At 39.4% G+C, this 26893-nt stretch overlaps 1 long non-coding RNA gene across 2 annotated transcripts in view; it reads right to left on the reverse strand.

Moving 5' to 3' along the window:
- Positions 1-26223, reverse strand: part of LOC114561171 (uncharacterized) — an 82553-nt gene extending 56330 nt beyond the window's left edge. Inside the window, exons 1-3 of one of the 2 annotated variants that reach the window (XR_003693322.1) lie at positions 25886-26223; positions 25641-25791; positions 13688-14012 (exon numbers count right to left, since the gene is read on the reverse strand). This is a non-coding gene — a long non-coding RNA (uncharacterized LOC114561171). Of the gene's footprint in view, positions 1-13687; positions 14013-25640; positions 25792-25885 lie in introns of those variants that run through there. The other variant, XR_003693321.1, reaches the window with a different exon arrangement.
- Between the last annotated feature and the right edge of the window lie 670 nt (positions 26224-26893).

Raw genomic sequence — 26893 nt, forward strand, 5'->3', positions numbered from 1 at the left:
CATACATGCAAACAAACCACTGCTTAACAATGTCAAAGTAGTTTGGAACTGTTGTATGCCATTTTAATGTAACGGATGATTACTAATAAAAGGGTAAAAGCTTAAAGACAGCCCTTTTAGTCACCCTGGCCAATCAGGCAGCCAGTCTCAGACAACTAATGCTACATGGCTGTAAATGTTTTTGCCTTTTCCTAGCATCTCAGAATGTAGCTATTCCACAACTGTTTGACGAGATCTGTGTCTGGGCTCCAGACAAATCAATTTATAGAAGTGATGCTTAATGTCTGTGAATGTTTTGGCCTTTCTCAGCATCAATAATTGTCTTCCACATATATATTCCACATATTATTTGGCACAATGACAAAGAACACCATCCACAATAGCAAATGAGGCTTTCGGAGCTGGCGAAACAGAAGTAACCTAGATGGCAATATTCTCATCAGCTCTATGTCTCCCTCTCACACATACATAATCCCTCCCTTTCTCTACACATTCACATGCAAGTACATTGACATTTTGCAACAGACAGTTAGCAATAACAGATGTTTCTCTGATAGTTTGTCATTTTCAATGTGGCAACTTCTAAGGAGGACTAGGGTTTGGAAAATTCATAACTATTTTTACAGAACTGTATGACTAAGCTATCTATCCAACCTGCCAGCTGTCTGAAGCATCACAACAGACAATCCTGTCTATCTGATCAAGTACACAAGTCTTTGATCTAAATCTTTTCTCTGTGGCAGCCCATCATGATATTGATATTCTTATATATTAGGGGTGTGCAAAAAAAAATCAATTCAAATTGAGATTCAAGCTCTACCAATTCTAAATTAATTCATTGAATTCCAAAAATCTATTCATTTTTTTTTTTTTTTTCATTTTGACACTATTGTCCTGAAATGACATTACCTCGCCATTCCCATAGATGGCGCTGCGACAAATTCACACTGACGCCTGGGCACTCTTGTTATAATCAAAAGAAGAACGAGTGCAGCGGAAGTAGTTTAGTCGGCGCAAACAATGGCAAACTTCACAGAAAGAATTATTCAACCTGCTCCATCCTCATTGAAGGCGAGAGTTTGGACACATTTCGGCTTTTATAACCTCGAGGGGAAGATGGAACTTGATAGGAATCATGCTACATGCAGGCTTTGCAAAGCAAAACTGCACAGCGGAGCATGCTCATTCCAAAACATGTAGACCAGCTTCTGTTTCTGCAAAAGAATGTACAGATTCCAGCCAGTGGTGGACTATGAACTGGTCTCACACACACACACACACACACACACACACACACACACACACACACACACACACACACACACACACACACACACACACACACACACACACACACACACACACACACACACACACACAGTGATTCTGACAAAAGTTCTGTTGAATGGACTGTAGTTGCTACAGTTCTAAAAAGAAAGGGCCTAATTTTAAGAAGTTCAATGTGCCCAGTCAACCTGGTAGCTGAAGTACTCCTTAAACCACATTTAGCAGTATTTTTTGTTTGATCTAAGTAGGGCTGAAACGATTCCTCAAATAACTTGAATAATTTGATTACAAAAAATGCTCGAAGCTTCGTTAAATCAATGTGATTAAGGTTGTACGGCTCACTGTGTTTCCGCACGGAGGATTATTACTAGCGCACAAGAGGTTGGCGCTTCTGCGGACACACCACAAGCACAGACAGTATATAAACACAAGACTGACGGCCCAGATTACAAATGAAGGAAGACGAAAATAGCAAGGGTCTAAGAGAAGAGAAAGGCGAGAGAAAATGACAGAAAGTTTGGGATCATTTTAAGCTGCAAACGTGCTGCTACATCATCTCTGTAACAAACATCCAGTGTACTCATCCATTCCACGGAGCGAACAAGACACGAGGTAGCTAACGTCTGCTGCTCTCGTCCACCGCACTGTTTACACAACTAGCCTACAGCATGCTACTCTGCTAATAGCCATGTTTTACACAACTAGCCTGTAGCCTGCAAGCTACTCTGCTAATAGCGATATTTTACCAACAAGCTAAAATGAAAGCTGTCGGTTTGTAGTCTAACTGTTTATTAGTTTGCTACTAATCTTTGGATTACAATTGGAGACAAACCGGCTCCTCCCCCCAGCATGGCTACTTAATATGCACGTGAATGACGTCATCATGCATTCTTTATTCTTTCTCCTCACCATAGATATATCTATGCTCCTCACTGTGTATTAGGCTTCTGAAAATGTGTCCCCCAGAACAGTGTAGTTGAATAGCCCTGCTGTAAGCTTCATACAGTCACATTTACCCTCTGGTTAGTGAACAGCTCTTTTGCATATCCAGTGCAAAGAGCCAGAGGCAAGAAGGGGAATGGGGTGAAAAATATTAACATTTGGGCCACCAAAAATGTACCATTGTAATTTTTTTATTTTTAAGGGTCTTGTAATTTGGCAATAACATTTTTTGCTTTTTCTAAAAAAGGAAACCTGTCTTTTGTATATATACACACACACAAGATACAGGTTTCCTTTTTTTTTTTTAAAACAGCAATAATAAATATTTACTATTACTGCTTGTGTTTCTTATCCGATTACTCGATTAATCGATGGAATAATCAGTAGAATATTGGATTACTAAAATAATCAATAGCTGCAGCCCTAGATCTGAGTACAGTACTTTAAAGCTAAATGTAAAAGCTCTTTTTATTTAACAGTTTTATACTTGAATAAAATGTATTTGAAAGCTGGCCAAAGCTTGGCACTTTTGCAGTTTTTAGTTGCAAAAGTTTTTATTTTTGTATGAAGACATATAAAGTAATATCAAACTACATTTAATTTGTTGTTTCTTTTCTTTTAAAATTGTATGTAAACTGCAATCACATGGGAAAAGTAACTACATTTACATACTGTGAATCGTTTTTTGAATCGAGAAACGTTTTTTTGAATCAAAAATCGATATTGAATCAAATCGTGAGTCTAAAAATCTGAATTGAATCGTGACATTTTCTGAATCGTACACCCCTATTATATATCCTATATAACAGCCAACGTCAACTGGCGGCCCGCAGGCCACATCAGGCCCGCCAAAGCTTTTAGTCTGGCCCGCAGAATAATCATAAATTCACAAAATGTAAAGAGGAAAAAATGCATTATTTATAATTTCAAGCATTTAGAGCAAAAAACCCAGCCCCCTGTATTTGCATCCCGCACTCCACACATAGAGCTGAGCAGAGATGTGTGTGCGTTAAAACACGCAGCACCTGACTGGGAACGATACAGAGAGGATTACCAACGGCCGCTGGGGCAGATGAACTCACACTAGTCTCTTTTCTGTAAATAGGCTACAATTAAACCTTTGTGAGTAAAAAGTCAATACTTATCAATGCACTCACCTGTGTAGACCGGCATAAACATGTAGAAAGCGATATTTCAATCTGCTCAGTCTGCTCAGTCCGCCGCTCTGTTTTACGCAAACACAGCTCTACTCTGCAAATAGCGAATTTTTACAAACAAGCTAAAACAAAAGCTGTCCGTTTTTAGTCTAACTGTTTATCTTAGTTTGCTGGGAATCTGGAAATTTAAAAATTACAAATTCTGGTAAACCTCACTGCTGGCTGAACAAACCAAACTCTATGCTAGAGTGGACAATCCATGGAGGTATTATAAGACCAAAACAGATGCATCTGGCTACTTAATATGCACGTGAATGACGCAATTGTTATGTTTGAGTTCTTCATTCTTGATGATGATGATGATGGTTGTATTATTTTGTGAACTGCCTCCTAGTCTGAGATCATTTTCTAGTTAAAAAGCCAGTTATCATTATGGAGTTTCCATGTTTTTTAGGAGTTTGCTCACACTCCATAAAAATGAAAATACAGCATCTCTGTTCTCTGCAAAGACAAACTAAATTACCTGATTAATGCAACGTTATCACGACATCTCCCGGCCATTTTTCACTGCAGAAAGCTGCAATATCCATAAATTGAAGTCCAGCACACCTGAGAGGTATGTATGCCACAATATAACAGTTAGTGTTAAAGAAAGAAGCTGTGCAGTATTTCTTCCCTTAACACATATATTTTCTTTTTTCATTGCCCTGACAGCTGACTGGATTAGAGGTTGGCCACTTCACTGCTTTTACCTAATAACCACCCTCAACATCTATTGTAACTCCTCAACTATTGGAAAAGCTGTATTGATCCTGAAAGAGAATTGCTGCCACAAAATGGCATTCTGTCAGTGTTAACTAATAGTGTGCAGGCATGTGAAGAAATCGTTGACCCTGAGACCTCCAACAATGTTGTTCACATGTAGTTTTTATGCTGTTGTGTCCCGTCACATTTTCTAGAAGCAGTTGAAGATAATCCAAACTCATCCATCTGCTCAAACTGTAACAAGCCATCTGTGCTTTTCTGTAATTAAATAGGACAACTTTATTAAGTTTTTTATTATTTTTTTAAATAGTTGGATCTTTTTACAAATGACTGTCATAGATACATAAAAAAAACTATATTAAAGAATTAAAAGTAAATTAACACGTGCCAAATTTAACAATGTACAGTATTAAAAATGAAGATTTATACTGACCAATAATTTAATGAAATAACTAAATAAAAACTCAATATCATGTCAAATACAAGTATTAAATACATCATTATCCCCCAAGTATATACAAATGGATGAAATGTTTGCATCTAAAATTAACTTTAAAAGATGTTAGATGTTTTTGGTACTGTAGGAATACGGCCTCACTTTGTGGCAAACTGAGGTGGCCTTTATCATATAATGAATATCCAATCAATAAGATTAAGTAAAAACACACAATGCTATACTAATAATGGAAGTCATGCAAAACTCTAATGCTTTTAAATGAAAATGTATGCTTACATGAATGGTCATATATTAGGATTTGAGTTAGGTTATTAGATTAGGATCATGGCAGGATTTAATTCTCATGTCAGTGTACAGGAAAACACTGACAAGAAATATTTTTGAACTAGTCTGGGAATGGCATTTTCTGCTTAAATAATGACATATTTCCCCCCTCTCCTTAAAACCAGAAATAAGACAGCATATATTAAGATGTAAGCATTCTGTGAAAGAAAGCTCTTTAGACATTAACAGGAAAAAAATATCCAACCGAAAGTGTGACATAAATATGCACAAAGTTACTGATATGTTTGATATCAGGGAATTAAGAATAGAAGAAAATTAATTAGTGACATTGGGAGATTCCTCTTGCGTCCCAGCACATTGTTTAGGTTTGATTCAAGCTAAGAGAACACGGTCTTTACACAATGACTTCATTAACAAGTAAAGCCATTCATAGATAAGAATACACTTTCAGTGAGAATTCCACACTACATGTTTAGCAGTTGTAGTATGCAGCAAATGTAATGTAATGTACAAAATGAGAAAGATTTCCCGATAAGCAAGCCAATAAATCAGAGTTGTTATTTCTCAGCATCCAAAGAGACATGGGTGGAAAATAACATAACAGAAATCTGCAGCAAAACAAAGCCTTTAGACAACGGCAACTGTGAGATACTTTGATAATTAAACTGGCCTGCGGAGATAGTTTTGGTCTACGAGTTAACATTTTGCTGATACATTTTATCTTTTTTGTAAGTTCTTTGCAATGCTAAATGATAAAACTATTTTCAGTGATGATAAGCTTTGCATTAGCATTATGTTTCCTGGCTAGTTTATCTATTATACTGAAACAATTCCTATAGTTTATTTAGTCTTTATTTCCCAACTGAAAACATACATTCTCATTAGGGATCCCTTGCAGCAAGTCATGATATGCATTTCCAGTGTCTCCCTGCTTGCCAGTAAAGGTACAGCCCAGTGGCACTCAGGGGACTGATGATTGGAGTGATGGCATTGCCACTGAGAAAAGGATCCCTAAAAGGTATTTTCAGGGGAATGTGCTGTGGACAGCAGAATGGCCTCCATTGCCCCAGGGATATAAAAAAGAAGAGAAAAAGGGAGACATTTCAGAGCTAGCCAATGATGGTGTTTGCCGTCAAGGAGCTTTCCAAGAAAGAACTGAAAGTCAACAGTTAGGAGTACTTAAGAAATGAAATACAGCAATGTTTAGCCTCAAAAGCTGTCTGAGTGCAGGTTTTTTAAGTCATGATTAAATTAGAATTTGTAGTCAAGGGCATGATCAGCTTTGACAGATTGTTTCCCTTGTTTTTCTTTTCCAAAAAGTGAAAATGGTGAATACAAAAATACTTTGAAAACTTGTTTTGATTTAGACAAAAATCTTGCGGTTGAGAAATCAAAAACAAAGTTGATAGACTGCTGACAAGACCTCATTGTGCAGAAAACTGAAAAAAAGGCGTCCAATCTTACAGTGGTGTAGTCCAGTGGAGCAGGTTGCAACGACATACTGTATTCATATCATATCTGAGTGGAAACCTTTTCACCCACAACAGTAGTCCACACCTGCATGTGAAATCTATGCAAATGCACTGCTCACTCAGAATATGTAATTAATGGAGAGCAATTAAAATGGGACTATAAAATATGTGTAAGGCACTGCATGTTAATTCAGCGCTCTAGGAAAATAAAAGCTCTGAGATCAACGTTTTCTAAATATCCTGTATGAACTATTGCAACTTTTTCAGCAGAATTACTGATTCACACAACAATTAAAACTAATTGTTGCCCAGTTCTGAATCCTATCCACATTAATAATGCAATTGTGAATGCACAAAACAATGCTAAAATTTAGAGTGGTAACACTAAAGTCAAATATGATGGGCTAAAACATTTCTAATAAATATGAATTCAATGTTGTGTTGGTGTTTTAGTGGAGGTGGGACATTGACATTTCCGGTGTGAAATCGTAGGAGGGAAGTGTTAATTCCCTCCACTTTTTAATGTTTACATCCATTAGACAACAGCAGATCAGTGGAATCCAGAGCATATCTTGCATTTGTAACACTGTAAAATAGTGTGTGATTTCTGCCTTAAGTCCTGACATAGTGACTATCCTCGTTCTGGCTTCCGTTTCTCTATGCTGCACTGCTGTCGTTTCATTAGGTGACAGGCATTCAACTAAGAATGGTACTGACTAAGACGAGTCAATGACAAAATGCTGCCGCCATCATTAAACGCCGACTGTGGCAATATCAACATGCAATATGGTTGACAAGAAGAAAAAAAAAACTCTCTCTTTTTGTCACCTCTGTTTCTCTCTCTGTCTCTCTCTCTCTCTCAAACACACACCGCCGGCGCCAACTGTCCTTGTCAGTCCTCGGAGTATAGTCCTTGGTCGGGTTCGGGCGGTTAATTAAAGTGGATCCGAACGACTCAGAACTGCACTCCGGCACCTTCAATAAATAAGTAAATAAATCTGATTTTAACGTTTCATACATCAGCGTTTCATTCTGCAGCAGTGCACCGCCGTGAGTCCATGAACGAGGCAAATGTCTCTGGTTAGTTCACATGTCTGCAATAACAGCAGGACAGTTACGTGTTTGGCAGGACTAGATTAACTGAACTGTTCAAGCTGTTAGCTAGTGATTATTGACTATAATTCTCACGTCTCTCCTAAATATGAATTGAAAACTTTTGCCCTTGCTCTACGGTGTGTACCATTTAATACTGTAGCTATGTCAATAAAAATCTTGAGAAAAGATGATCTTCATGAAAATTGCGTGATCAGTGCGAGGGTCCTGTAGATACACAGCTTGTTTTCAGCCAGTGGGAGGAGGCACACTTAAAGCCTCTGGTTATTAAATAAACGATGGGCCCCACAGTTTTTAGAAATATTACCTTGTGAAGTTCTACATCAGAGGAGTTGTGGATTGTTTTATGTCAGCGTATAGAGATCCTTGTACAGGTTTTGCCTTAGAGAAGAAGAGATTAATGAGAAGGCAGCACCATTTGATGCCTAATGTTTGTCCACTATAACAAGCTTTCTGACCTTCAAGAATAGAAGTGTACATGAGGGCCATGAAGGAGTGCCTTTCCTTACATTTTCTCCTTCCTCCATCCAACCCGAAAAAAAATTATTCCACAGATCGAATTTCATGCAATATTTTGGCCTGAATTTTACCTGAGGACATCCTGTTTCCCATTAAATATCTATTGATTCTTTACCCACACCCTCATCAAATCACTTTTCAGCATATACAGTACACACAAACACACACACACACACACACACACACACACACGCACACGCACACGCACACACACACACTTTAGTATCAACTAGAGACTTTTAGAGGCAGAATGTAAATTAGCAAATCCCTTAGGTAATTAAAAACCAAGCCCCTAACTTATTGCAAGAAGCCTTCCTGACTAACAAACACCTGTGCTGTATCAATTAGGAAGGCTTTATTTGTGTATAATATTAATGGAATGCAACTCTGTTTAGTTAATTTAAAGATCATATACTCCATTTCCAGCTGTGCATGCACAGTAGTGATTCTGTTAACTGTAATGGTGGTATTCAGTTCAGAAGAGAATTTACATATTTATTTGACCTTCCAAGTTTTAGGTTTGTTACAAAAAAACGCTTGCAAAGTGGAAACAGAGAATATTGTAAGTCAGAGTAATGAAAGGTTCACAGTATCATAACCAATAGTAGCAAAAGCTAATATGCTGCTATCCTATTCTTATGTCCAAGACACAGATGATTACAAATGATTGTCAGTGATTCTGCCCACATCTGCTCCGCTTCCTTATTAATCCTACTAGTTTGCCTTGTGCGTTATCTAAATATCAAAAGGGGGGGGGGGCACTGATGTGGGAGTAATTGCACTCCCACATCAGTGCATGGGGCTTATATTCATGAGCATCCTCAAGTGCAGAACTGAATCCACCGTGACTGTATTAGGTTGAAATGGGTTTGAACTAGAGATGCCCCAATCATGTTTTTAGCCTCCGAAACCAATTTTCCATTAGCAATTAGCAATATCTGCCAATAGAGGGCCGATGCCGATATTTTTTGTGTTGTTTTGTATGGCTGTGTATTGGCAAAAATCTGGCGATACGATACGCATCACGATACATGGGTCACGATTCAATATATTGCAATACATTTTGATACTGTGAGTAAGGTGATATACTGGGATTTGTTTTTTAAAAATAATTTTAGAAAAACTAATATTTAAAAAAAAAAGACATGATGTGCATAAAAGTAAAAGAAGTTTACTTTAGGTAAACAATTCAGTACAAAGAAAATCAAACTGCCAGGTTGGGATTGTGGTTCACAGGTTCACAATTTTTATATGCTAAAGTAGGCCAAAATTCAGCCATAGCTACATTGTTAGCTTCTAGCAAAAAGTCAGGCACTGCTAGGCACAGTTAGGCACTGCAAGAGACACTAGTGGTGCATCTCAGCATAGCCATCTAGCGGTAGGGGGTTTAAACACAACATAAACGTGAACCACTGTCTTACATGAATATTTTTGCACGTAAACAATATTTTTAGTGGTGCACGACATATCGGCCGCCGATATAATATCGGCGAATATGGTCATTTTTTTACACATCGGTATCGTTCCGATGTCAAAATAGGGCCGATGAATAGGGCCGATGTGAATCCTTTGACGTGTGTAGGCTTAGATGTGAGTGTGTGAGAATTTAGATTTAAATCTGACCTGTGGAGGGCAGTAATACGCTTAACAGCGTCTATACTGCTGAAATCAGAAGAAGAAGAAGAAAAAGTGTGGGCGGGGATGTTGGTTTTTGCAGACGGAATCTGCGGTGAAGTGGGACACTGGAAACTTTAGTAGACCACCGACTCTCGGTGGGCGGGGGAGAGATGAATGTTCGGAAATAAGAGGTTGCTGTTCTGTTGCTGCGGCCCGCCGTACAGGTTAGTTTGACCAGCGGGCAGCAGCGGCGGCCGAAGTGGGCAGCAGCGGCGGCCGGAGTGGGCAGCAGCGGCGGCGATCATGGGGGGACATTCTCAGCAGTGAAACGCAAACGGGGGCTGGACCTAGCTAGGTGGAAAGCTAACGCTAGCCAGCCACCTGTTCCATCAATCCTGGTTGCAAGTGTCTGCTCATTAGACAACAAACTGGAGTACATCCAACTTAAACGAAACTCCCATCGCGAGTTCAGAGACTACTGTGTTTTTCTTGTTGTGGAAACATGTCGCCGGGTAAGAGTGGAGATTTTGTTAACACGGACTTGTGCAGAAATTAGCTGCTTGTATCCAACTAAATGCTAACTGCTGGGGAAGTTTGTGACTAGTAAATGCCGACCGTTCTATATTTCACGCAAATTTACAACTGTGTTTATAATCTGCTACATTTAGTTATCGCACACACGTAAAGTTCAGCTAATGCATACTAGCATTAGCGCTTGGTTCACTGTAAACACCTGTTTCGTATGTCGTTTTTATATATTTTAAATGTGTAACCATTACAGCCACGGTGAAATGTTGTTTTGTGTATATGGTTGAAATGACAATAAAACACATTTGGCTTGAGTTGAATGCTGCCTCACTGTCGGTCTGTAGGTGGATGTGGCTTGGGAGTAGAGTCTAAGCAGCGAAGCAAGTGCTTTCTGGGATTTGGTGTCTTTCATCCATATGAGCAAAAAACACATTTTCTGGCTTATCTCGGCCTAGAAGGCACCAATTTCTATAATTTCAAGGGTTAGGCCTAACCTTTAAGTACTTGGCAGTTACTGTACTTCCAGTTCAGACTGCAAAAGCCAGTGTCTGTTCAGTCCAGTTTGTTCTGGCTCCATTTTCACATTTTACCTCTTTCAATACTTTTGGCTTTGGCCATTTAAGGCCTACTACTGTACTTTAAAGTTTTGAACTGTTGTACAATGTTCACAGAATACAGTTACTTGGTCTCAAGTGAGTTAGATGTTTATTGTGAATACTCAGGGTTGGCTTATTCATAGTGTGAATTCAGGACACACTTGTATCCTTTTAAAAATGTATTTTTATTTTTTTCTTCTGAAAATCTGATGATAGTCATATTTTGCACACAGGTAAAGGTGCCCAATATCAGTGATTTCTGAAAATATATCACAAAAGTAAAAAAATGCCTTTTGGAAAATAATTCCTTATTTGATTATCATAAAAAATGTGTTCTATACAGAGATATCGACATTGGTAAATATCGGTATCGGCCATAACAGCAATATTAATATCGGTTATCGGTATCGGCCACAATTTTCACATCGGTGCATCACTAAATATTTATTTTTTATTTTAAAAAATAAAAATCAATATTGTGTTTTTGAAAATCGATACAGTATTGCAAAATAAAATATTGCGATAAGAATTTTTTTCTTACACTCCTATTGTTTTCTTTACTTATAGCCGCTGATAAGGCTGTGTAAAGTATTGGTTTGCCTGTTTGTAGTGTACTGGGGGATCTCCACCAGGCGGCAGTGTAACCGGAAATATAATGGTGTGTCACTCTTTAGTAAACCTATGAATTAGAATCACAAGTCAGTCTTGTTTTTTATACCCTTTTCCTACCACAAATTAGTGCATATATGCGAGTTTTTGAACTGGAAAATCTGATAATGATTGACTCCTTTCCCATTTCAGGTAGACAAATATGCGTTTGATTTTTTTCCATCTGGTGAATCACATTTGAAGTCGAGAACGCACCAGAAAAACAGGTGTTGCTGATTTTTCCTGCTACAGCTTACAGTGCACAAAACTGCAAACTCTGCTGTACCGTTCTCATTATACATCCATGTGCTGTATTCACTTGATATCTTCGCTACTAAATTTAAACTCTCCCCTGCTCCGACCGCTCGCTCTGCAAGAAACAAAGTGGGATTCATAATAACTTGTCTGTTCCCGGATTTCAAAACCAACTATAATGGCAGTTCGTTTGGAATATGATCTCTTCTTTTCCGAAAAATATTTCACCAAAATGTGTTTCTGAAAACATTTCATGCGAGAAATAGGCTAAGCAGTTGCCGAATCCGTCTTCATTTCAGACCGACAACAGTTAGTTTAAAAGACTTTTTGCTTCTCAAAGTCCTCGCGATGCTACCAGAATACATTGCACAGCTGCTCCTATAGAAATGAATGGGAAGCGGGGAAATGACAGTGGACACACCGGGACATACTCCCCATACAACAAACCTGGTATGAGAACCTCACACTCTAGTGTAAGTTGTAAATATATACCGTATTGGTCCAAATATACGAGCGGCGTTAGAACAAAGCTGTGAATCAGTGAAATAAAACGTGTTTTTGCCAATTCATCACTAGAAGTCTAACTGTAGCAAGCATCTCAATACCACTAACGTTATCCACATTCATATTTAGATGCAACAAATGATATATCCAGCTACAAAAAAGCCTAAAAGTCGGAAGTTAGAATGGCAGTACAACGAGGCGTTGTCATGGAGATGATACACCGTCTAAAAATGCAAACAGCCAGACTGAAAAACAGAATGATCAGAATCAGAAGATTTATTGTCATTGTACAAAAATGAACGAAATTCTTAGAAGCAGTTCACCCAGTAAACATAAATCTGAATCTAAAAAGACAAGAAATAAATAGTAAAACAATACTCATAAATAGAAAGAAATACACACACTAAAAGTACTAAACTCAGCAAAAAAAGAAACGTCCTCTCACTTTCAACTGCTTTTATTTTCAGCCAACTTAAAATGCGTAAAACTTTGTATGAACATAAAAAAATTCTACTAAGAACTAAACTGAACAAGGTTTCACAGACATGTGACTTAACAGAAATGGAAAAATGTGTCCCTGAACAAAGGATGGTCAAAATCAAAAGTCGCAGTCAGTATCTGGTGTGGCCACCAGCTGCATTAAGTACTGCAGTGCATCTCCTCCTCATGGACTGCACCAGGTTTGCCAGTTCTTGCTGCAAGAGGTTACCCCACTCTTCCACCAAGGCACCTGCAAGTTCCCAGACTTTTCTTGGGGGCATGGTTCTCGCCCTTACCCTCCGATCCAACAGGTCCCAGATGTGCTCAATGGCATTGAGATCCGGGCTCTTCGCTGGCCATGGCAGAACACCAACTTTCCTGTCTTGCAGGAAATCGCGCACACAACGAGCGGAATGGCTGGTGGCATTATCATGCTGGAGGGTCGTGTCAGGATGAGCCTGCAGGAAGGGTGCCACATGAGGGAGGAGGATGTCTTCCCTGTAACGTTCTGCAACTTTGGATGTTGACCATCCTTTGGTCAGGGACACATTTTTCCATTTCTGTTAGTCACATGTCTGTGAAACGTTGTTCAGTTTAGTTCTTAGTAGTTGAATTTTGTTATGTTCATTCAAAGTTTTACGCATGTTAAGTTGGCTGAAAATAACAGCAGTTGAAGATGAGGAGGTTTCTTTTTTTGCTGAGTATAGTTATTGCACATGGTCCTAGCCTGGGAAAACCCTGACAAACTTCCAGCAAATTTGAGATTTGCTCTGCAAGTCAGTCTGGCCAAGAGCCCATTCGAGCCCATTTCCAATTTTTCCAAATCAAGGCAACAATCACAACTGTTGAGGTGGGTTTTACACGATGACGATAGCGCAGCGAGGCAGCCAGCTTTTTGTTTACATTCAACATGACGGCCACCGAAGCGCAGCAACACATTGATGCCGGAGTCGCTGCTACGTCACCCGGATCGTTGGTCTGATTGGTTGAAGGACTATCCAATTGCGCCCAGAGGCATTTGAGCGGCGTCCGTTGGTGAAATGGGCCGTGAATGAAGCTTGCCCAGACCCAATCTCAGTTACAACTGACAAAGTGTGAGTGTGTGTGTTCAGTGTGGTGATGGCTCCTGGAAAGAAGCTGTTCCTGAGTCTAATTGTCCTGGTCCTGATTGACCTGTAGCGCCTGCCAGAGTGCAGCAGGTCAAACAAGGGGTAGGCAGGATGGGAGCAGTCTTTGATGATTGCCTTAGCTCTGCTGAGGCAGCGGGATGAATGGATGTTCCTTCAGGGAGGGGAGGGGGCAGCCGATGGGATGCCCATTACCAGAGCGGTCATTCATCTGAAGGCCTTGGAAATATTTACCGTTCATTTAAATGTGACACTTTCATCTAAAAAGATATTGAAAACATAATTTTGTTTAAAATATGTTAAAAACAACAACCTACGTTGTTTAATTAAGTGTTTTTATTAGAATTATTTTCAAATAAAATTATTTTAAAACAAGATTTGGTCTTCAAAAAGTATTTTTCCAAAAATTAGTCTTTTGGCCTTGTGAACATGAGGGGGGAAAAAAGTGTTCAAATCAAAATTGTCACAGTCTAAGTAGTCTAGTTTGATGATCCATAAGAGAACGCACTTACATTATAAGACAAATTGGTGTATTTTAACATATTTTCCGACCCGAACTGAACAAATGTCATTTCCATCACATGTAAATATTTGATTATTATTTAAAAATAGTATGATATACATCATTTCTTAACAGTGTAAGACCATTTTCACACATAGTTTTACCAGTTTATACCTATTTTGCAATTACCATAGATTTGTGGATTAAATAAATTAATTGTCATGAGGACCAAACACAAAGGTTACATCCACCGCAACCTGAAATATAATATTGGATTGGTTAGATACATTTCAGAAAAATAACTACTTGTGTTATTACATTAAGTGGAACATTATCCAATAAACTATGCAGAAGTTTTTAATGAGTGATTATAATTTTGTTAATATTTTAAAAAAAGTTATGAGGTGGTGGAAATGACTGGGTGTTGTGGAAATGACAATTAATGGACGTCCATGTAGTAAAGTCATTTATTTGAAACCTTCTGAAGCAGACAATTCCATTTAACAAATCATTAGTCTCAGTAGTCATTAGTCTGTTTGGTTCCATAACCAGATGAAAAGTTACAGTCTTACTGTAAACAACTTTAACTACAAATAGTCACATGAAAAATTTAAGTTACGCATTAATTGTGATTGTAAAATTTTAACATTCTAATTGGTTATATTTGGTATACATATGTGGCCACACAATCTATAAATTGCACCTGGTAAGTATAAATGTCATTTCCACCACACCTTTGTCATTTCCACCCAAGAAGGTAATGTGTTGGAAATGACGGTGGTGGAAATTTCTACAGTATTTTGTAAAGAAATCCAAGCTAGTATTACAGATTAGCTATGAATTAGTAGCTAGCATTGCATGCATGCAAAATACATCTATTTATGTTAAAAAATCTATTTATTTACAAACTCAATTGATGTTACGCCATGTTTGGAAATGACATACAATAAAAATATTTTCATTTCAAGCAATATTTAACTTGAGTTTTCTTCTCCAAGTTGTTGAAGAAATTCAAAATCTCCTCCATGTCAGACATGTGCTGTGATGTCATTGTTCATCTCCATAGAAACTACCCAAACAATCTTTCATAAAATCTTTTTAAAAAGGGACATTACAGCGTTGTGGTGGAAATGACGGCAATACCGTGGGACAACTACATTTTGTATATAAAATCACATTAATAGTTGTCTGACCTTAAATACCACAATTATGTTTTGATTATTTTACTGATACTTTATTCAGACATATTAAAAAAAAAAAAATAGATAAATACTTTTTTGACACTTCTTTTTCATCATTGAAGATCAGAAGTCTGGGTGTGGGACAAGCACAAAACAGCAATATTTGCATCTATAATGATGTTTAAAAAGGTGAAAAAGGTGAAAAAGGTGAAAAAATTATTGTAGACTACCGGTAAAAAGTTCCTAAAGTACTTTCATTGTAAAGTTAACTATGAAAGTGTGAATTTTTCAAAATTAAATGTTTTTTTATAAAATATGATCAAAGGACATGAAAGTGCCCGTAGTCTAAGAATCGCCCATATATATATATATATATATATATATATATATATATATATATATATATATATATATATATAAAAATAAATAAATAACGATGTAATCTTATGTTACCCACCAAGAATTAGCTAACGTTATAGACTAAGCATTAGCTACTTTCAACTAGCACCTTTATAGTAGGCTAACCTTAAGCTGGATCGATCGATATTGAAAACAATATCAATAAAGAAGGTCTCTGTTGTATTACTGTGTTGTACATTCCAATTTTGATTTGCTGTGGTTAGTGGGCTATACAAGTAGCCTGACGTGGTCCTACTCAGATTCTAGTCAGAATGTGAGTCTGAAACCACTCCATTGGGCTGTGATTATGGGGCGTGTTCCAACCGAACCAGGAAAAAAAAATGCCTCTGCATTCATTGGATAGACCTCCAACCAATCAGAGCAATGGAACTCAACACTGTGTATCATCTCTTTGCACAATGCATTCGTTCTAACTTCCGACTTTTAGACTTTTTTGAAGCTGGATATATCATTTGTTTCTTGTAAATATAAATGTGGATAACGTTAATGATAGCGACATGCTCACTACAGTCTCATTTCTAGAGATGGATCGGTGAAAACACGTTTTATTTCTCTGATTCACGGCTGTGTTCTAGCGCCGGCGGTCCCTCTCTTCAGTCTCTCTCTATGTCTCTCCACCATATAACGCTCCCTCTCTTCAGTCTCTCTATCTCGCTCCACCATATAACGCTACTGTGCTTTCGGGCAGTTGTTGAGGCTCCTCCGCTGAGGATTTTAAAATGAATGCGCTGTCGATATCTTCTGTAACAGACGCGATGGTGGAATCTACACATCTCAACAAATTCAACACAAGCGTTCTTTGGTGACGTGATTGATTCTGTTACTGTTGATCATCTGTCCGACAATCTGATTGGTCCAAACAGATCCCGTTCGGGCAATAATTGCGTCTCAACGGAGCGACTCCAGACCGAACTTCCCGACCTCGAATTTTGTGGGCGGGGCTAAGTTCGGCTGGCATCCAGGCTACTATACAATTAACACACATAGGTTAATAATAGCAAAAACTCCTGTGTTTTAAAAACTAAATGTTGGCCAGTATGTAGTAGCCTATGCTGATTACTGCATGCGTGCATGTCATTGACAAATATAGAGAGGACATTCAACTGCATTAAATCAGGTTGTTTTAACCAAGATTATGCTGAAAGATGTTTTTTTTCAACTACATTTAAGTTCCCTGTTATAGACTAACATTATTATAACAAGCAATATTAAACATCCAGTTTATTCCCATTAATTCCCATGGAAAGTTTCCAACTTGGAAAATTCCCGGAATTTTGCAATCCTATTAGCACTACAGTTATTTCATGTTATTTTAAGATTACTGTATCTTGAAAATATAAATCACATTTATATGTACGCAACTTGGATTGAAATGACATTTGTACGGACTGCATACAAAATCTCACTTGATATTGTTTTGTGTTCTGGGAGTAGTACATTTACTTTTGTTTGCCTCATTGCACACCATGATGAAAATGCTTCCTACTCCACCTGCTCATTAATCAGGAAGGCAGTGCAGATGGCGTTCTTTGACAGAGAAGAAAACATGGAGGGAGATCAACTTTTTGCAGCTAATTAATCCTTCGATTCTTTGAATGGAATTGCAAACCACATAAATTAGCCTAAAAGTAGAGAAAAAAAAATAAGTTGAGTTGTGTGCATGTCTCCTTTTTCAGTTTATAAATGTGTTTTGCTTGAATCTTTAATGTGTCACATACTTATCCTCTTTCCCAGAAATGGTAATTCTATGATTTACTTTCCACAATGATTTTCCAGGAGATATAAACTGTTTCCAGGTTTATGTTGATGATTGGCTTTTCTACTGCAGTGTAACAAACTAACACCACATGGCAGAAGAGAAGTTAAGCTGTTGAAGTATAGAAAGCCCAAACACACCATTATATTAAAATAACTATCTTTACTGTATAAAAAAATATATAATTCCCATGACAAACAAACAGTAAAGCGGAGGCTCTCAACCTACAGTACACGCTCTTTGAGACCTCTCAAACTAACAGGTTGCTCATCAGAAGATGTCTTGGGTGGAAAACAATATTCAACAGCTAGCTGAGCAAAACTGAGCAATCAAAACTACTGCAATCAAAGCAGTGATTTACTGGCTGGTAAATGGCAGTATACATTAGGGCTGGGACGATATGCTTTTGTCCCGATTCGATTCTTTCACGATACATGGGTGACGATTCAATTTGTATTGCAATTTTCATTTATTGCGATTCTAAAGTATTGCGATTCGATAGTATTGAGTATTGCGATTTTCTTTTCCTTCTCAGTTTTTCCCCACACAGACTATTGTGTGGCGGTCCGCCTCACTATCAAGACCGGCCACCGCACGTTGCGTTACGTTATTTTTATTTTTTTAAACGCTATTTAAAATACGCTCTTCTGCATTTCCTTTCCCTGCTCTCCTCCGTCTCTCTGTCACTTGTGTCTCTCACACACACACACACACACACACACACACACACACACACACACACACACACACACACACACACACACACACACACACACACACACACACACACACACACACACACACACACACACACACACACACACACAAACACACACACACACACACGACTGTGCGGCGTTGGGCTTTGTAAGCCCCCAAACGTCACCTTACAGGCACCGTGGCAATGGTTATGTTTAAGGTTACGGTGAGGGTTAGTGCCTGTAAAGCCGAGTCGATAATCGGCCGTTGGACAGTCTGGCGAGGTCAGTGACTCGAGTCTGTTCGGGGTGTCCTGTGCCGTCGTCCGTCTGAGGGGCTGTCCGCCTTCATTTTGGCTGACCTGACATGTTCAGTCGGAGGCAGGGCAGTCGGGACTCACCCGGAAATGGCCAGCGGAATGAGCCTAACTAGAGTCTCTCAAAATCTGAGGACGTTGGAGGCTTAAAACACCATCGATCCCACTGGGCACTGTGCACTGTGCGTCTGTCTCCATCAAGGAGAGAAGACGGCTGGCGAAATTCACAAGTTGACGAAAGGTTGGTATCTATCTCGTGAACACCTTTACACAATCACACATTAAAAAGTGTTATAAAAATATTTTAGAATAAAATGTCAGTGTGTTAACGTTAAGCTAAGAGTCCTGACCCGACTCTTAGCAAACAAGCCATTGCGTCTGCTTTAGAAAGTTAACTAGCAAGTTTGCGGTAAAATGCAGTTGGGTTGTCGAGGTCAAAACACTATATGTAGCAGCTGTGAATCAAATAAACGTATTATAGATAATGTTATGTCATTTTTTACTCTTACACTGAATGTTTGCTGCTTCAATCCAGATGAGTAGCCTATTGAAAAGTATTTTCCGCGACTGAAAAAGGCCCATGTTGAGGATGAACCGGAGGTATCAGTCTGAAACAGAGCTGAACAGCCCGACCAGTGGAATTAGTTATGTTATTAATTAGTTTTACAGTATTTTCAGGCTTCAACCAGTGAAAGACAGGGGAGAGAAAGAGATAGATTAGTTAGGCATTGAAGTAGGAGATGAGGACAGCATCCAACTGCATGCGTGCCTCTCTCTCTCTCCTTTACACAATCAAACTGGGTCCGCTCAAATCACTGCTATCAAACTTAGATGGTACTCAGCATATCACAGCTCTGTCTGCATAGTCTTGCATTGCCAGACCTATCTCCACAGCGCTGTGTCAGCGATGGAGTATGGTCTGGCTTGTTTGTATTTCTTTAAACCAATCACAACCGTCCTGGGTGGCGCTAAGCCCCAATAGCAGAGATAGTGAGAAAGGAGGGACGTCAGGTCAGTGATGTCAGGCTTTTACCCAGCAATGTACATCCGTTGAGCCAGGCTACTGTCTGCATGGTCTGGGGCACTGTAAGGGGGCACAAGCTCTATCACTTCATTTTGCACTTAAATAGCTAAATTAAGATGGCAAAATGCCCAAAAGCAAATAAAAGTGTAGACAACCACGCTAAACCATTCAAAAAACAAAACAAATGAATATATAATTAAACAACGGTATTAAACTAAAGGCCAATGTTTACAAGGAGTGGATGACCCCATTGGGTCTCCCTTAATGAGCTGAGCTGTTGGAAGACAGTCTTGAAGTCAGAGTGAGCCACCACAGACTATTCCACATCTCAAGATCTCTGCTAGTACAACCAAAAGACCAGTCCTGCCAAGAGAGGACATTAAGTGGATTACTGTATGCCATTACATGCAACAGCTGACAGGAACACTACAATGGTGAAATGGCAAGGACTCTGGACAAGAGACTGAATGAACACCAGAAGCAGACAACATCAGCTGTCTGTGAACACTAGATTAAAAGTGGTCATAGAATTAACTCGGGAGGGGTCAGTCATCAAGGGATGGATGATATCATGACCTAAAATCAAAATCACGATTAATTGTGATTGGTACCCGGCTCCCAGTCACCTGTTTTTGGCTAAACTTACTTCGGTGTCGTCATTATATTATTAACAGGATTAAAAAAAGAAAAAAATAACCAACATAAGAAAATTAAGTTGGTTAGAGGTTCTGAATTATGACAATTATTTGGAGGAGATTTCCATATCTCATATATAACAAATTATTAAATTCATGGGAGATCCCAATTTCCACCTTTAAGCTTAACCTACAAAACAATATAGTCGATTCCTGTTCCTGTTGATAAACATGAATCATATTTATACACATATACTTAAGCATTTTATTTTTCTTTTTTTTTCTTTGCTGTCTATTTTTTTATTTTTTAATTGCTTGTTCTGTGTGTTATGTGTATGACATGTATATGTATAGTTGTGGAGTATGTTACCATTTATTTCTGTAGCCTCTTGGCCAGGTCATGTTTGTAAATGAGAAGTTGTTCTCAAACAGTTTACCTGGATAAATAAAGGTTTAAAAAAAAAAAAAAAGAAAGATCTAATGTGGAGGTTACAGGACGCTTACACAACAACTAATGGGGTTACAGTACTCTTCACCTAGTCTTTTATGTACTATTAAAGGGGTGATAGAATGCAAAACCGATTTTACCCTGTCATAGTTGAATAACGACAGTTCGGTGGGTAAATAGGACATACATAGAAGCTCAAAATCCCACTGACACCCCTTTACTATGAAAATCTCATATTTTGAAACTGCCGCTGAAAACGGGCAAATCTCAACAAAGCTGGAAGCTTACGTAAGCATCCCAAGACCTGTACCTTTATCACACCCATGGGTGTATTAAGAGAACGGTCACGCCCCAACATTTACATAGGCTACACACTGACCTGAGATCAGGTAGTCTTCTGGATCTAGGTCGCGCAGATCTCTGCTATTCCATTACAAAATTCACTTCTGAGACTTTTTTATGCGAGAAATTAACTATGTAGAGGTCAAATATGGGCCGTTTTATGAAAATTGATGTCCAATTGCAAATTTTGTCCGACTGTGTGTCGGAGTTCAGCAGCCGGTGCTGCCTGTGTTGCTGCCTCGCCGCCTGGCCTGCCTTCCTTCAGAGACCGCGGCCTGCTGTGAGCTCGATTGAGATCCGTCAGGCTGGCAGCCCGCGGCACTTCATACCCGCTCAAAGTCACAGTTTTGTGGGTTAATGGACTACCAAACGCCGCTGCCTGGACAGAGCTCCAGGGCCTGCAGCTCCCCTCTTCCTGCTAAATGCCCCGTGTGTGTGAGTGAGAGCACGGTCAGCGAGCTTGTTATGCCAGCAATCTCTTACCACAGGTCCCAGTTAATCTTATAAATGTGTGTAATTACAATGTGTTGATTTATTTAAACAAACGATCGGTGAAATAAACGCCTTTTGTCCGTGAGTCTCATTGACAGAGCCTGCGCCTGGATAGAGCTAGCTCTATCAATGAGAGCTAGCTAGCCTCCTCTTAGAATTCCTCTGAAATTCACATATATTCATTAACTTGAAATTGGACACTGTTGTTAGCTTTATAAGACCTTTAGGAAGATGTTGTATAAGTGGCATGACGAAATTCAAACTTTAAATATACTCTAATTACGCCGAAAATGAAGTTAACTAGCCGCAATCTGTATACATAGGATTGAAGGGACAGTCGCAGCTAATGAAACCCCTAGCTAGTGTTCACAAAAATTCATTAAATTGAAATCTGACACCATTGTTAGCTTTGTGAGACCTTGGGATAGCTGTGATATAAGTGCCGTGACGAAATTCAAACTGTAAATATAGCTACTATAGTTATGCCGAAAGTGTAGCTAGCTAGCAGCGATCTTTTCCCATTGTATTGAATGGGACATATAGCTAACTAGCTGCTCCTCCTAACAAAATGCCTGACGTTCATAAAAATGCTTTACATTGAAAACGGACACAACGTTAGCTTTGTAAGATCTTGGGGTAGCTGTGATATAAGTGCCGTGACGAAATTCAAAGTGTAATTAAAGCTGCGAGCAGCGATGGGCGGGCCCTCGCGCTTCTGCGCGTGTTGGGGTTACCAGCGGACGGCGCTCCTTGCGACCGTGCATTTGCGCGGCACTTAGACATCGCAAATCGTCAACAATGAAAAGGGAACTCCCCGCCGAGTTCAACGATACCTCACACAAGACTCTACGCCATACATTTCATTAGCTGTGAAAAGGGGCGTGGCTAAAGCATAGGGGGCGGGTCAAACCATCACCAATGAAGAACGAACTCTCTGCTGAGTTCAGTGATACCTCACACAAGACTCTACCTTAAACGGTTCAAATGTAATCAAAGGGGGCATGGCCTGAGTAAGTGGTCGTGGTCATATTATAGGTGGCGGCTCAGTATCACATGTAGACCACACATTCTGAGTTTCATGTAAATCGGATGATGTTTGTCATATAAGGCGCATTTCCTGTTGCCAGCGGGGGGCGCTATGACCAAAAGTCAATTTTGGCCTGTAGGTGTCCTCAGGCCTGGACCCTTGTCAATCGTGAGAAATTTCAGGCAGATATGACAACATACACTCAAGTTACAACAACTTCTTTGTTCATCACTAAACACTCAAAATGGCCGCCATGCCACGCCCACACCGTCTGACGAAAAGTTTTTCTTTTAATAACTTCATCGTTAAGGTGTTGGGATGGTACAGACCAAGTTTAAAGTCCATCGGATGAAATCTCTAGGAGGAGTTCGTTAAAGTCTAGCACCTTGACTTTTAGGCCTACTTCCTGTTGCCACTAGGGGGCGCTATGACTTTAAGTAAATATTGGCCTTTATTTGTCCTCAGGGTTGGACTCTTATGAATCCTGAAAAGTTTCGAGCCAGTTGGACAACGTACACTCGAGTTACACCCACTTCCTGTTTTGGCGGCAAAACGCACAAAATGGCCGCCCCGCCACGGCCATGCCCTATGACGAAAAGTTTCTCTTTTAACAACTTTTCATCTTAAGGTCTTAAGATGGCACAGACCAAATTTGAAGTTGATCGGATGAAATCTGTAGGAGGAGTTCGTTAAAGTACGACGTGGAAATGGCCAAAAATCGCACTAATTTCGAACTTTCAATTCAAAATGGCGGACTTCCTGTTTGTTTAGGGTATGGCTCTAATGACGTCTTTTGTACATCTTGACATGATACATATGTGTACCAAGTTCCGTGAGTCTACGTTAAAGGCACTGCAGGGGCTACATTTTTTTTTTACTTTCTAGGGGGCGCTAGCGAGCCATTTTTGTACGCCTATTCCTGAGACCCTTAAAATACGTAAATTTTCACCAGACTTGATGCGACGGCCAAATTTTGTGCGTTTTTGAATATGTTAAGGCCCTCAAAAAGCCAATTCATTTGACAGGAAAAACAATAATTCCTTCAGTTTCAATAGGGTCTTCGCCGCTTCGGCACTCGGGCCCTAAATATATTATAGTTATGCCGGCAGCCGGCCGAGCCCCGGTAGTGCAGCTAATCCACAAAGGGTGACTTTGCCCTGGGTATGGAGCCCAGCAGGCTGCAGCTTTCTCGTCAGACTGTGTGGAGCTCCTAAAGTCCAACACGTCTTACCAAATTTGCAATTAGCCATCAATTTTCGTAAAACGGCCCATATTTGAGCTTTATATAGTTGATTTCTCGCATAAAAAAAGTCTCAGAAGTGAATTTGGTAACGAAACATTGCAGTGTCTGAAATATGAGATTCTGTCGCGTCTCTAATGTGTGTGTATTGGGGATTTGCTCAACCAATCAGCGCGCGTCTCTAATGTGTGTGTATGGCAATCAGCGCGCAGCTCATCTAAATATTCATGAGCATACCATATTTGGAAGAAAAGCTCTTGTTAAAAATAGGGCCAAAACACAAGGATGCATAAGGGCCAATAAAATATCAACCAGGACATTTTCAGCCCAACCAATGTTACATACCCCATTAGGAGACCATAAGGAACAGTGTGAAATACCCTATATAATCATTCTATCACCCCTTTAAATATTTTGGCCCCAAATTGGCTCCATAAAAATGTGAGCACAGGCCACAAGACTTGTACTTCACACAAGTACACACAAAACTCAACTCTGTAGAGCTATTAAAATGCCAGCCCCTACAAAGATTTACCTTCAGAAATCCCTCCAAATTCTCCAATGTCCTACCAGTTAATCCCTAGGCTACAATGTTTGTTTGAATATTTGAGTGACTGTTTCACATTTACATCTTTTATGACCGACATTACCAGATTAGCGGGGTGCCAGGATTTAACAGTGGTCAGGGCAAAGTAAAGAGCACACTGCTAAAGCTCTTCGGCTCTTCATTCTTATTTCATCACAATCCAGGGGGAGTTTGCTTAATTTAGAGAGAAATTATACATAAGAAACAAATATTTTTCTGCCAAACACAAATGCAAATTGTGTATTGGTGAAGGGTATTTATTTTCTGTTCTTTCTTTGTTGAACACCAAAATCCAGGATTCTGTTCTGGCTGTGAATACTGAAGCCTGGTTCCCCAGTGGCATTTGTGATGATTGAATAAGAATTTAAATCTTTCATCAAAAACATTTCTCATTCAGTAGCCACAAGGACTTCCACTGCCAGCATGTGAAATTAATGACTTTGGCAAATCTAAATCTGTCATTTGATCGGGCTTTTCCCAGCAGATGATGCCGCTCCATGCCTGTGCTTTCAAATACACAACTGCAGGCATTGCCCGTTAGAAAGGCCCGGGCACACAATCTGGTGCATTAGCCTGGATGATAATTCCAAAGCACAGCTGAGCAAATACTGTTACACAACAAATCATAAATAAAGCGAATAACAACTAAATATGGGAAGCAAATTACCTGCGTGAACGTAAATGGCGTTATTTGATGCAGCAGGTACTGGGACAGCAAACAGAAAATATATGAAATTGTGTCTATTGTCTTAACAGCACATAGACCACTTTTTTATCAGTAGTACCTGTGTCAGTAATAATACCTGCATACAGTGGAATGCCTTGAGAGAGACACCAACTGATTGAGGCCCAAACCATGCTGACGTGATTTACTATTGGTACAAGGCCATTTCAATACCACAGTTGCATTACAGATTAAGTCATCACTCGGTTCCTGTCACACCCACTTTACAACTAATTCTCGCCAACTCTGGTAACCATAGGAAGGGTATACCATAACAACAAATAGTGCACATAACTAAGTAGGGTGCACAGAGACCTGGGTTAGCTTATTTCATAATGTAAGCTTAAAAGTCCCATGCAATCACTATTCACTATAACCCCCAAACTTACCTTGTATGCTACAATATGAGCAGACGTGAAAATACAAAATAAAAAAAAATTAAATAAAAGCACAGCTTTGAATACCTGGGATTTGTGTAACTTTAGTCAGTACTCACTGTTCCTTGTAAAATCAGGAAGCTGTTAGCGAACAGTCTTGCAAACACTCGGTCCAGTGGTGCAGCAAGCAAGCTGGCTCCTCCTCGCATGCAGCGGGAATTCAGTCCTGACACTGTAGCTGTAGCAGTGTGGGGCAGCATCAGAAGGACACTACCCACAAATCCAGAAACAATAATTAAACCTCTTTTCTGTGTAACTATACATGTCCATATGAATTCAGTATACAGATAGGGACCCTACTCACTCAGAAACTTGATGCAAAATGTGTTTCCCCACACACTCGGTCTCTTGTGAGGGTGAAAGCTAACAGCTAGCAACAGTCCACGCTTGGTTACGGCGTCGTGCCAACTAACGTTAAGTTAACTTGCATTAATTACCAACAGAAAGCCACTCCAAACAAGGCTCACCTTCCTATTTTACAGGGTTACAAAAATATGCAACACGTCAGGCCTTTCCCCTAATTATCAAACTGTAGCTAGCTTAAAATACTTTACCAAGTTTGTGTTTTGCTTCGCTCCGCTTATCATTTATTATTTCTTGTCTCTCGTTTCGATTTTGTCCAACCCATCTACTCCGTACTGATTGGCTAATACACACGAATGGCACCTGGCTAACCAATACAAACCCAATAAATAGACCATGACAGATTCAAGGGTACAGTAGGTGGCAGTATGCACCTAAACGTTCTTTGCAACCCCCCAGTAAACAAGAGAAAAAGAAGAATAAGATAGATTCAAGGAATGCTCCAAACGAAGGATATTTCAATTGTTCCACAAAACCATTAATTTGACCATATACATGCTTTATTACAATATTGACATTTTAAAAATATGCATTGCAACTGAAATGCATGTCAAATGAAACAATAGTGTAAGCAAAATTAGAGAAAGGTAGCCTAAATGCACACCTGGTTAACGCTTCCCTGGACTTTCCTATGGGAAGCATTTGTTTCCTTTTCAGTAGATGAGGCAGTCCCATGCGGGGCTAACACAGTAGCCTAAAAGCCATCGCCCCAGTTATGCACAGATACAACTGACCTGTATTGCTCAGTGCAGGATTTTTCATTTATCTGGCACCTTGCATGCTGCAGCAAACCGTACTTTCAGGTGTGTAAATGTGGCTCAGACTGACAGTATTAGCACTATATGTTTCCCTACATCCTGGTATCAATTTGCTTTATTCTAGATAACCGTGCCAAGCATATAAATAACTGAAAGTCTGGTTATGATAAAATATCTATTTACATGTTGTA

Source organism: Perca flavescens, chromosome 1 (genome assembly GCF_004354835.1).
Source record: "Perca flavescens isolate YP-PL-M2 chromosome 1, PFLA_1.0, whole genome shotgun sequence".
Classification (NCBI taxonomy): Eukaryota; Metazoa; Chordata; class Actinopteri; order Perciformes; family Percidae; genus Perca; species Perca flavescens.